At 42.1% G+C, this 12341-nt stretch overlaps 1 pseudogene; it reads left to right on the forward strand.

Moving 5' to 3' along the window:
- Nucleotides 1–1477: 1477 nt before the first annotated feature.
- LOC149990567 (ras-related C3 botulinum toxin substrate 1 pseudogene) lies at nt 1478–6344 on the forward strand (annotated as a pseudogene).
- The last annotated feature ends 5997 nt before the right edge of the window (nt 6345–12341 follow it).

Consider the following 12341-nt stretch of genomic DNA (forward strand, 5'->3'; position numbering starts at 1 on the left):
TCTGTCTCTATTTTTCTTGTTAGTTCAGTTTGTTCATTAGATCGCACATATGAGTGAAACCATATGGTATTTGTCTTTCTCTAACTGGCCTATTTCGCTTAGCACAATGTTCTACTATCTATGTCTTAAATGCCTTAAGTTTGGTTGCAATTATTTCAACCCTGATTACTGTGGAACTACCCTTTTTAAGACCTTTGTGAGTAGAAACAGCCCACACTGTCATGAATCTAAATGTTCGCCCAATGATATTCAAATATACTGGAAAGAATTTCTATAGGGATGTTCAAACAAAACTGATTCCTGGTTGGAAAATGTTCTCATCTCCCTTCCTGTTAATGAATCCAGAAGTGAAAAAACTCTTGCAGACATCCTTTGTGTCCCCACAGGTTATATGTTTGTCTGTGCATACAAAAATAAGCTTTGGGTATTTGATTGTCTAGATAGCTTGGAGGCTGACTGGGCAATGTCTTTGGGGTCCCTTCACATTCTCTTTTACTATCCTCAAAATGACAACAGCGACACCTCCAAGTTCTCATCAAGGGAAAAAGAGGGCTTTATCAATAGTAGATTACTATCCTGATGAGGATCCCTCTGTGTATGAAGGTAACTAGTGTGGCCTCTCTGTGGAATGCCACTTGCTAGCAGTTTTTCAGGAAATAAGGATAAATGCTTTCTCAGAATTGTATATTCACGAGGTGGCCTTGGTACTGCTTAATTAAATTTAAGAATGCAAAACCTAACTAGAACCATCAATTGAATCATTCACTCAACCAACAGAGTGATTTGAGCTCAGCAAACATCTTCAGACTCTTTATCATGCATAGTTCTCAACAAGAGAATCACCCTTGATTATGTCTTCATAGCCCAAGGAGGAGTTTATACCATAGTCAATACCACCTGCTGTACCTGGATAAATACTTTTTCCCAGGTAGAATTAGAAATAACCAAACTCCTCAGTCTTGCCAAATCCCTTAAGGGACATTTCAGTTTTGTTTCTGCTGTCAATAGCTGGTTAGGATTTAAATTTTCTGACATTTTCAGTTGGCTCCCAACTGAAATGTTTTAAGGTCTGGGTTGCAACTTATTTTTCTTATTATTCTGATTTGTTCAATATATTTAATTGCCAAGCCATTAATGTTCTGTAAAACCAAACATTTAAAATCTCCTACAAAAACTCGAGTAATGGTTACATGAAGAATAGAAATGATCCCTCAAACCACTGTATCCCTCTGTGTTTATAATTCACGATGGTTGGAACCTTTACTAGTAATGCCAAAAAGTTTTGTCAATTAACCCTGATTTCTCTTATAAACTAAGTGCCTTTGTTGTTCTTTGACCTTTCCCAAATTGTTTTGGCTGCTTTCATAAGACACTATTTTTTTTTTTTTTTAGTTTGGCAAGTGCTTAAGAGACCTCTTGTAAGCAAATTACCCTACTGTCACAGGGCGGTTGAACAGGAGTACCACTGAGGGACTAGATGGAACCAGCGCAGGTAGCCAAGTCACTCTGGCACCAACATGGGACAAATTGACCTGACCCATCATCAACACTGTCTGTTGGTAGTTTCTGATCAAAAGGGGGAAATGTGGATTCTGAGAAAGAAGATACCTACTAAGAAGGGATCCTGGTGGTCAACTGGGCTGAAATTTAAAAGAAGAGCCTAGAAGCCATTTCTAAACAGGGTCTGTCATGCATGCTGCACTTCAGGAAGAAGCCCACACTGAACCGCCTGTACCCCCTCACTGAACTGCCTGCCTGCACTGTGTTCCTGCGATCTGAGCCAGCCCTTATAAAAATGTTCCTGGAATTGTATTTCAACCAATAGGGCTGAGTCTTTCCTTGTCCAACTGGAGCTGTGCATCTGTATCTCCATCCGCATCTTCACCAACCAATCAAAGCAGCTTCATTCTGACCAATCAGGACAGTGCCTTTTGGACCAATCAAACTGAAGATTTGGAGTCCTCATTTGCATAAGGATGGACCAATCAAGAACAAGGGGCAGGGACTTCTGCTTATATAAGTCAGCTTCCCTCTAGCTTGAAGAGTGCAACTTTCCCTTTTTACTGAAGGCTGAAGACTGTGGTTTCCCTAGCTGGAGCTGAAACACTAAAGGTATCTTACCAGAGCAGAGTGGAGCAAAGCAGAGCAGGCAGAGCAGAGCAGAGCTGTCTAACCAGAGAGAGGCTTTGCCCCAAGGCTGCCTCCTTATAGCCGTGCTATTTCACAGTCATGCTGCTTCATAACTGAGCTGTAACACTATTGGAGCTGTTACACAGCCATGCTGTTCTCACAGCCATGCTGTAGCACAATTGAGCTGTTTGCACTGAATAAATTTCCTTCTTCACTGCACCCTGAATCGGTGATTCCTGTTGGCACTGAATTGGAACTAACAACCATTAGTTGACATGCCTAAATAGCAAAATTGTGCCTTAAAAATTATTCACTGGGAAGATTTCAATCTACAAATTTACCCTTTGAAAACTGTGCATTATGACATTATAATGTTAAGTGAAGAAAAGCAAGATAAAGTATAACCACAGAAAGGAAATATACAGGAAAATAGATTAGAAGATCAAAATATTAAAATGGGGAGTCCTTGAACCTTTGTTACTCCTTCATAAAATGTAGAAAACTGACTAGGAGGTATTATTCAATGTTTTATAGCTAAATCACTGGCCTGACTGAGCTGCCTAGAGCCTTTGCAAATTGAAATCTACAGTAGGACTTAGAGCTTTCTAGTCCTAAAAGTTATGAATTGGCTGGATTTTCAATTTACCTGTAACATGATTATATATTATTTTACCACAAAAATATTATGAAAAGGTAATGTGCATGTTACTGGCTCTAGGGCACAGTGAGAATGGAAAAAGAAAATATGAAAAGGAAAATAGAATACATCCCCAAACAAGATGTTGAATGAAAGAAAAACACTAGTTGCACAATGACATATACATTAGGATATTACCTATGTAAATTAATAAAAACAGAAATATATATGTACACACACATAGACACACATACATCGTCGTCGGCAGCCGTCCGTCTCGAGAGACGATGGCGTAGCTTCTTGAGAGTCTATCTGCACCGCCGAGAATGGCTGTGCAGTCCGACTCGGGAGTGACAATCCCTGCCGCACTTGTTACAGGTGAAGGCAGATGGCTGTTGTTGCTGCTGTTGACGCTGCTTCCGCCTCGATCTTTTCTGGACCGCCTCCTCGTTGCGCGCAGCCTCTGCGCGTGACGTACCTTGCCTGACCGCGAGCCTCCAGGCTAGGTGGTCGTCTGCTTGAACTTCCCATGTGTTGAGATTGATGGAGCATTGTGTCATGTCCTTTTTGCAGATGTCTTTAAACCGCAGTTTTGGGCGCCCTGTCATCCTCTGACCTTCTGCTAACTCGCCGTAGAGGAGGTCTTTGGGGATACGGCCTGCATCCATTCTTTTGACATGGCCGAGCCACCTGAGGCGTCTCTCACTAAGAACTGCATGCAAACTGCTCATGTTGGCTCGCTTCAGCACCTCGGTGTTGGGGACCTTATCCTGCCAGGCGACATGCAGGACGCGTCGCAGGCACCTCATGTGGAAGCTGTTGAGTTTCCTTTCGTGCCTTGCCTAGGTGATCCACGTCTCGCTGCCATAGAGGAGAGAGCTGAGTACGCAGGCTTGGTAGATGCGCAGTCTGGTTTTCTCAGTGAGGCTGGAATTGTTCCACGCTCGCCGGTTCAGTTTGGCCATAACTGTGGCTGCCCTGGCGATTCTCCGGTTGACCTCCAAGTCGACTGACAGAGAGCTCGAGATGGTGGACCCGAGGTAAGTGAAGTCGTTGACAACCTCCAGGGTGTATCCGTCGATGGTGATGCATGGGGGAGTCCCCGTGCCTTGAACCATAACGTTCGTCTTCGTCAGGCTGATGGCTAGTCCGAACTCCTTGCATGCGTGGGAAAAGCAAGTGACTAGCTGCTGGAGTCCCTCTTCGGAGTGTGATGTCAAGGCTGCGTCGTTGGCGAAGAGCATCTCACGGATGAGCACCTCTTTGACTTTGGTCTTGGCTCGTAGACAGGCCAGGTTGTAGAGCTTGCCATCGGATCTGGTGTGAATGAAGACACCCTCGCTGCAGTCCTTAAAGGCGTATTGGAGGAGCATGGAGAAGAAGATTCCGAACAGCGTAGGCGCGAGGACGCAGCCCTGCTTTACTCCGCTGCTGACTGGGAAGGCCTCAGAGGTTGTGCCGTTGTAGGACACCGTGCTGTGCATGTTGTCGTGAAAGGACATGACCACATACATATATGTAAAAGTATACAAATGAAATAGAAGAATATATACCAAATTCATCTTTGCCTCTGGGAATGGATGGAGAGGAATGAGGCTGAATACAGGGAACATAAATTAACTTGTCTGTAATGTTTTATTTCTCCCACTGGAAAAAATCTAAAGCAAACTTTATGTTGAAAATGGTAACAGTTGTGGACTTCCAGCCAAGATGGAGGCATAGACGGACATACTCCATCTCTGTCCACAACTAAGAAGGAATACAACTACTGCAAAACCAGAAATAACCAGAAGGTCCAGAAAATAAAGCTACATGGAAGTCCAACATATTAAGTTATAAAGAAGTGGTGCTCGTCTGGACAGGTAGGAGGGATGAAGCTGGGGCGGAGAGGTCAAGCTGTGCTGGTGGTGGCAGCTGCAGTGACGGCAGTGGGATGGTGGTAAGCACAGACACCCGTATTTAAGGGAAGGCGAGAAGTATCTGGGAGCACCGCCAGCCGCAGACCAAACCCATCAGCTCATGCTCCCAACGCCGCAGAAGGCAGACCCCCATTTCCTTGGACTGTGAGGGCCAGAGGGTGTGGGGATGGAGGAGGAGGCTTCCAGTCTCTTAGCAGAGAGTGAATGTCAGGAATCCATCTTGGACCCCTGCCCCCACACAAAACATCACAGTGTGGTGAGAAGGGTCACCCAGTAGTGACAAGTACATGGGGCTCTGCCCCCTATAGTGTAGGAGGTGTGACAGCCCCACCCAGGAAGCAAAGGTAAACACAAAACTGTCAGGATGGCACAGATCATGATAGAGATCCCGGTGACACAGCTGACCAGCCAGCAAATATCTAATCTGACAGCTCAGCAGATAGGAAATCTTTCTGAGGCACAGTTCAGAGCTTTGGTTATATGAATGCTTACAGACCTGACAGCAGATCTTAAACAAGATGGGGAAGGAATGAAGGCTAGTCCTGCTGAAATGAACAAAAACACATAGGAAACATGTGGTGAGGGAAAGAAAACCAGGGATCAAATCAACAAATCAGAACATAGGGAAGGAACAGTCAACCAGTATGGAAAAAGAAAACGAAAAGTGAAGAAAATGAGGAGAGGCTCAGAAACCTATGGGACACCTATAAGCAGGCCAACAACATCCGAATCATAGGGTTGCCAGAAGGTGAAAAAGAACTAGAAATTGAAAAATTATGTAAAAAAATAATGAAGCAGAACTTCCCTAACTTGGGGAAGAAAGTAGAATTACAGGTCTGGGAAGCACACAGAGTTCCAAAAAAACTGGACCCTGGGAAAACCACACCAAGACACGTTATAATCAAAATGTCAAAAATTAAGGATAAAGGTAGATGGAAGGCGAAGCGGCATGGACAGCGGCCCCGGCACCCCGCGCCTTGCTGCTCAAAGCTGCGCGCCCACCCACCTGCTGCACCCTGAGCTGGCTGCTTCTCGCCCCAGTGCCCAGCCGCCACTTCTGCCGTGGCCCACCAAGTGGCCCAGATACAGGCCATCAAGTGTGTGGTGGTGGGAGACGGAGCTGTAGGTAAAACTTGCCTACTAATCAGTTACACAACCAATGCATTTCCTGGAGAATACATCCCCACCGTCTTTGACTACTTTGCCAATGTTATGGTGGATGGAAAACCGGTGAATCTGGGCTTATGGGACACGGCTGGACAAGAAGACTATGACAGACTATGCCCCTCTCCTACCTGCAGACAGACATGTTCTTAATTTGCTTTTCTCTTGTGAGTCCTGCATCATTTGAAAATGTTCATGCAAAGTGGTACCCTGAGGTGCGGCACCACTGTCCCAACCCGCCCATCATCCTGCTGGGGACCAAGCTCAACTTTAGGGATGACAAGGACACTATTGAGAAGCTGAAGGAGAAGAGGCTGACGCCCATCACCTACCTGCAGGGCTTGGCCATGCATAAGGAGATCGGTGCTGTAAAATACCTGGAGTGCTCGGCTCTCATGCAGAGAGGCCTCAAGACAGTGTTTGATGAAGCCATCCAAGCTGTCCTCTGCCCACCTCCCATCAAAAAGAGGAAGAGAAAGTGCCTGCTGTTGTAAACGTCTGGGCCCCTCTCCCCACTGCCCAGCCCCGGGAACCTTTCTACACTTTGCTCAAAAATGATGGAGCCCTCGCACTCAATGCCAAGTTTTTGTTACAGATTAGTTTTTCCATAAAACCATTTTTGAACCAATCAGTAATTTTTAGGTTTTATCTAAACAAATAAGCGTAAGAGTTCAAACATTCATATTCTATTAAAACTTAGCCCTAAAATGACAGGCTTCCTTAAAGCCTTATTTTTCAAAAGCCCCTGGTCTTGCTCAGATGAAGAGTTGCCAAAGTACCTTGTGAACTAAATTGCATTGTTGTGCTAAAACACTAAGCACTAAACTCCTTAAAGACCTTGGTCTTGGAGAAGACTGTAGCCTCTGCAGGAAGGGAAGGCAGACACTTTCTAACGAGTTTCACAAATAACAGTACAGCTTCCCTCGTGAAATGTTGCCATTTAATGCATTGATATAATTTATCAACCCATGTTCCTTACCTAACATTGTACTGTACATCATAATGGGATGAGTGTAACAACTCAACTCTTTGGATTCATCTTTTTTATTTCAGAGTGAGATTTTTAAAAAACTAATGTATTAGCCTTTGCTGAGATTTTGAACAGAACTCTGACTCATGTGTTCCCTCTGAAGTATCCTGCTCCAGTCGTGGGCACACTGGGGTGGAGTGTTGGAACACTTGATCTGACAAAATGTAAAGTGGAGATTAATTTACTCTACAATTTACACATAATACTAGTTAAACTGGATAAAGTGTCACAGGTAAATTTTTCAATAGGTTAATTTCTGTCAAATGTAGTAGGTAATGAAGAAAGTTGGTATTAATAGTGTTTTCTTAAGCTTTTCCTTTTTCTTAAACCTGCAATCCCTCCCAAAATTGGGCATTGAATTCACCTTTGAACTGGTCATTCCCATGGTTGCTGAGAAAGGGCTCTTCTCACAGAGCTCCTTCCCAACGAGCAGTATGCTTCCTTGTATAAAATCTTTCTTGATAACACATTAGGAGGTTTTTTTGCAGATTAGAAGTGCATTCCTGTTTTCGTGTTCCTTTATTCAAAGCTAATAAGTGCTTTCCTTACTTAGTTTTCTAGTAACTAGATGTAAAAATCACGCGTTGCATCTTTACAGTTTTTAAAATATTTTCTATATTCTTACTACAAACCTTAACGTCACTGTCTGGCTAGATCCCCACCACTGTACTGACGTGCTGGCCCCCTACCTCCCCCTGTGGATGTGCTTCCTGTCGCTCTGCATAATGATGCCCCTGGGTGTGAGGTCTGTAAGCCCCGTGCTTGTGCTAACCAAGTTCTATACGATTTACCCACTGGCAGGAGTACGCGGTGGGACCTTCCAACCACTAGAACAACATTTTTTAAAATCGACAGTTGCAGAAATGTGGAGTGTTTTTACATTGATCTTTTGCTAATGCAATTAGCAGTATGTTTTGCATGTATGACTTAATAAATCCTTGAATCATATGACTGGTAAAAAAAACAACAAAAAAGATAAGGTTAAAGAGAGAACCTTAAAAGCAGCAAGAGAGAAGAAGAGAATTACATACAAAGGGGTCCCAATAAGACTATCAGCTGATTTCTCAAAAGAAACTCTGCAGGCAAGAAGGGAATAGCAAGAAATATTCAAAGTAATGAAAAGCAAAAACCTACAACCATGATTACTCTATCCAGAGAAGCTGTCATTCAGAATAGAAGGGCAGAGAAAGTGCTTCCAGGACAAAGTAAAACTGAAGGAGTTCATCAGATCCAAAGCACTGTTATACAAAATGTTAAAGGGACTTGTTTAGGAGAAAGAGCATCAAAACTATAAACATTAAAATGAAAACTGTATCACAACAACCAACAACAGAAGCTAGGGAATCGAAACAAAGGCAAACTAGGTAGGCAACGAGAGTGGGAAAACAATTATAGGTATGGGGAACATTCTGGGGGAGGTCAGCGGGGAGGAGGAAGGGGGGAAAGGGAGGGAGATGATGCAGGAATTAAGAAGCATAGTAGGAGGGAGTGGAGTAGACAGGAAGATGTTGAGAAGAACTATATGCACAACCAAGGAGCATGGACTAAAGGCGGGGGGACAACTGGAGGGAGGAGGGTCACTGGGTGGAGGGGAACAAAGGTAAAAGAAATTGGGACAATTGTAACAGCATAATCGATAAAGCATATTTTTAAAAAAATGGTAACACTTGTTATGCAACATGAATAAATTCTAGAGATCTGCTGTAGAACATAGTGCCAATAGTTAACAATACACTTAAAAACTGGTTAAGTGGATAGATAGGTTAAGTGTTCTTACCAATAAAAAATGTTCTTTATCAATTCTGAGTAGGGATCTAGATGTATTTGTTATATTATTGATTCTCAGTACTTTTCAGTATATTTCTACTTACTCAAAATTAAAACATATCATTTTTAAAAGTAAAATGTTAATTATTTCTTTTCTGTATTTTTAATATCTATTAAATGTCCATGGATTATTTTGATAAATGGTAAGTGAAGTTAATCTCAAAATTAGGTTATGAAAAAAGAGAAAAAAGAAACAGGACAAAGGAAAATGAAACAATTACTGGCATAAAATAGAGAGAGGCCCTGGGACCCTCAGGAACTTCTTGCCCAAAAGTAACAAACGAATTTCTTGTTCTGGAGCATAAACCAAAGATTTAACAGATGGACCCATTAAAAGATAAAGGTTCTGGGTGTTCAATCCCCCATCATATGAATTTAAAACCCCACTCTGTTTCATTGATTTCTCCAGACAGAAATTTCTGGTGAGTCTCCTCCAACTGTTTAGCCTTTCAGGGACAAATTTCCATCTCACTTTCCAACGTCGTTGTTAGAACACCACATATCACCTTCTGCCATCACTTCTTGAGTCAAATTTCTACTGGTTTCCAGGAATCATATGGGGAATATGGTTCTCGGAATTTATTCCCTCACAGTACTCAGCTTACAACATTTCTTAAACTAAATGTCTTACTACAAAAGCTGAACATGCTGAATATAAAGCTTTTTCCTTTTTCTCCCACTGCCCTCCCTCAAGCTAAATTTCTGTCATACTCAGAAATGTCATTTTATTCCATAACTCCAAAGAAATCTCAGTAATCTTGGCTCTTTGCTGCACAGTGATTGACAATTGAATCCATTTGCTTTTATCAACTCACTGTCTCTTGATTATTCCCATAGCCCCTTTTTGTGAGCTCTTTCCCCTCAGACCACCTTGCTTTTTGTGGGCACCTCACAATATGGCATTTCTGAATGACTCTTTCCGCCCTCACTCTTTCACACTCAGAGCCACAGCCTCTCTTGGTTGATGTGACTGAAATGCTGACACCAGATTTTGCTGTCTAAGGGTAGCAGTGACTTTGTATCCAGACACATAATATGCCAGGAAGACAACTGTAGTCAAACAATATATGGGTTCTGGGCAACATCAGGTGAAAAGTTGAAGGCCCTGCTGATAAATGAGGGGAATAGCTTGGGAATATGGTCAGGCAAGTGAGACTGTTAAACAAAATAGATAAATATGGGCTTCATGTGTTCGGAAGCAAGAGTCCCCCTTACACCTCACTGTTCAAATAGACCACTGATAGGATAATCTAAGGAAAAGGATCAGAGCTTGACCTGTAATTATCACTCTTCCTAACTTACAGTGTGAGTTTGGGCAACTTTCTTTAAAGTATCTCGGATTCAAATCCTCCATATGAAAAATGATACCATCATGGAAACTTGTTACTGTGGGGAAAGACCTTAGAGATATGCTCTAGACCAAGCCCTCATTTTACAGTTTAAAAATTCTGAGGCCCAAGAAAGGGAAGCAACATGTACTACGTGGTCTTCAATATTTACCTTTCCTAAGTCCAGGAGGTTGTTTGTGAGGTCAAATGAAATAAAACATAGGAGCCCTCTTACTCCTTTAGAAGAGAGGGATTATATGAATATAATTATAAGGTATTATTGGCAGCCTTAATTCCTACAATCTCTTAACATAACTGTCTCCTGAATGAAGACACACCAGTCTTGTTTACATTTCCTTAGGACCACTGAACACACAACTGTCTCCTACAGCTGACCATTTCAGCAACAAGCCCAGACAGCAGCTCTCTACCCTATCATCCACTGCAGTCTCCCCACTTCAGGCTGTCCCAGCTGCTTGAGGGCCTGGAAACAGCTGATGCCCCAGTATTTTCCTCTGAGCCCATTGTAGCCAATGCTACTTTATACCATGTGACATCGAGCATTTCAGTGCCACGAGTAGGTGACAGAGTAAGGAAAAGTTAATTATGAAAGGCCTCCTACAGGGTTGTTGGGAGATGGAGTCAGAATCATACAGATAAGAGAAAAGAAAAGATAAGGAGGTCCAAAAGTACAGAGGGCAAAATAAAGAGAATGCCTAGGATCACACTTTTTCTTTCAGTACACATTACACTAAACTGGCTTTTCACTTAAGACAGTAATTTATCTAGTATGTGGATTTTTCAGTCTAACAAGTTAAATTTTCAGAAAATAAAGGAATCCTGTTTCTGGCGTTAGCTGCATCCACTTTAGGCCTCCATTAACAAAATGGTATTTAGTGCTGGAAGATACCTGAGGGTAGAATGATGGACGTGAAAATCAAAAAGGAAAGATTAGTTCAACTACTTGCTTTTCCATATCTCTCAGTGTTTGGCTAGAAGTGACTTGGCGTTGATTCATGAATCACTGAGGTCAGCAATATCATGACATCACCACCTTAGACAATAAACAAATGAGTCTTTATCTAGATAAATAATACATGAGTCCTTCCATTTTTCCAGGTGCTAAATATATGTATGTGTAGCTACTAAAGCATTATTGAAATAAGTAAAACAAACAAACAAACAAACAAACAAAAAACAGTAACTTATAAGAAAGGGTGAGTTCAATGGCGAGGAAGGCTGATTCCAGCTTGTCTACCCAAATCTGTATAGCAGTATCCTGATCCTTTGGCTCCTCTGATTAACTGGTGATCACTGTTTTCAAAATTAAGTGCTGTATTTGGAGCCTTCTTGAGAGACAAAGTGACAAATTGGGATTTTGTTTGCTCCCACATTATTTCCATACCTCTGTGTAACAAACCAGGCACACTCACCTCTTCCCCACAAACACACATATGGAAGGATCTACGTGAGTCATGGTCTAGGATTTAACAACAAAAACCTCAGCCTTGACTTATAAAGCATGCTTATCTCTCTCTTTACAGCCTAACTTCCAGACTGCTTCTTTCTCAGATGAGTATGTGTTTTGTCTAGTTTTAACTCAAACCACATATATCTGAAAACTCACTATAGCACTGGCACCATTCCCCTTCCTTTCACCTATTTAGCCAAACGAATATGACTATGTCATTTATAAAACATCTTAACATGTCGCAGCTACAGCTTTGCAAGTACAGGATTTTCTATGGAAAAAACAATGTGACATATACCACACATACAACACATTCAATAGGCAATGGGTACATCTCTTTCCTTGCCAAGCAAGTATAGTACATAGGCAGCTCACAAAAACAAGCACACACAGATGTATACACAAATACAGAGAGCCAGTAAGGGAAACTGAGAATAGTGTATTTACGTTGAATATAGCCCTATGAGTCTATGCAAAGAAAAATTTGAGAAGGCAACAGTTATGCCAGTACACAAAGAAGGTGTGCAATAGGGTCTACTGATTCTCTGGGCCTTGAACAATAATGCCAATAAGTCAACAAGGAGCTCTGTGAAAGACAGAGCTCTTTCCAAAATGCCCCCCACCTGGCTAAGGATCAGAGCATTGGGGCCACCAAGATGCCAAATAAACCCTAGATTCTATAAACTGAATGAATATCCCTTTCATAACCTACCCTTTTCTGTTAATATTTCCTCAATCAATAATTACTTTGGTCACAGAGGTGGAGTTTGTTGCTATGAATAAACCAACTAACTTCTCCCCATTAGGGGAGGGTTTCCTTTAACAAAATTGAGTG

The sequence above is a fragment of the Furipterus horrens genome, unplaced genomic scaffold (assembly GCF_987537825.1).
Source record: "Furipterus horrens unplaced genomic scaffold, mFurHor1.1.pri manual_scaffold_17, whole genome shotgun sequence".
In the NCBI taxonomy this organism is placed as follows: domain Eukaryota; kingdom Metazoa; phylum Chordata; class Mammalia; order Chiroptera; family Furipteridae; genus Furipterus; species Furipterus horrens.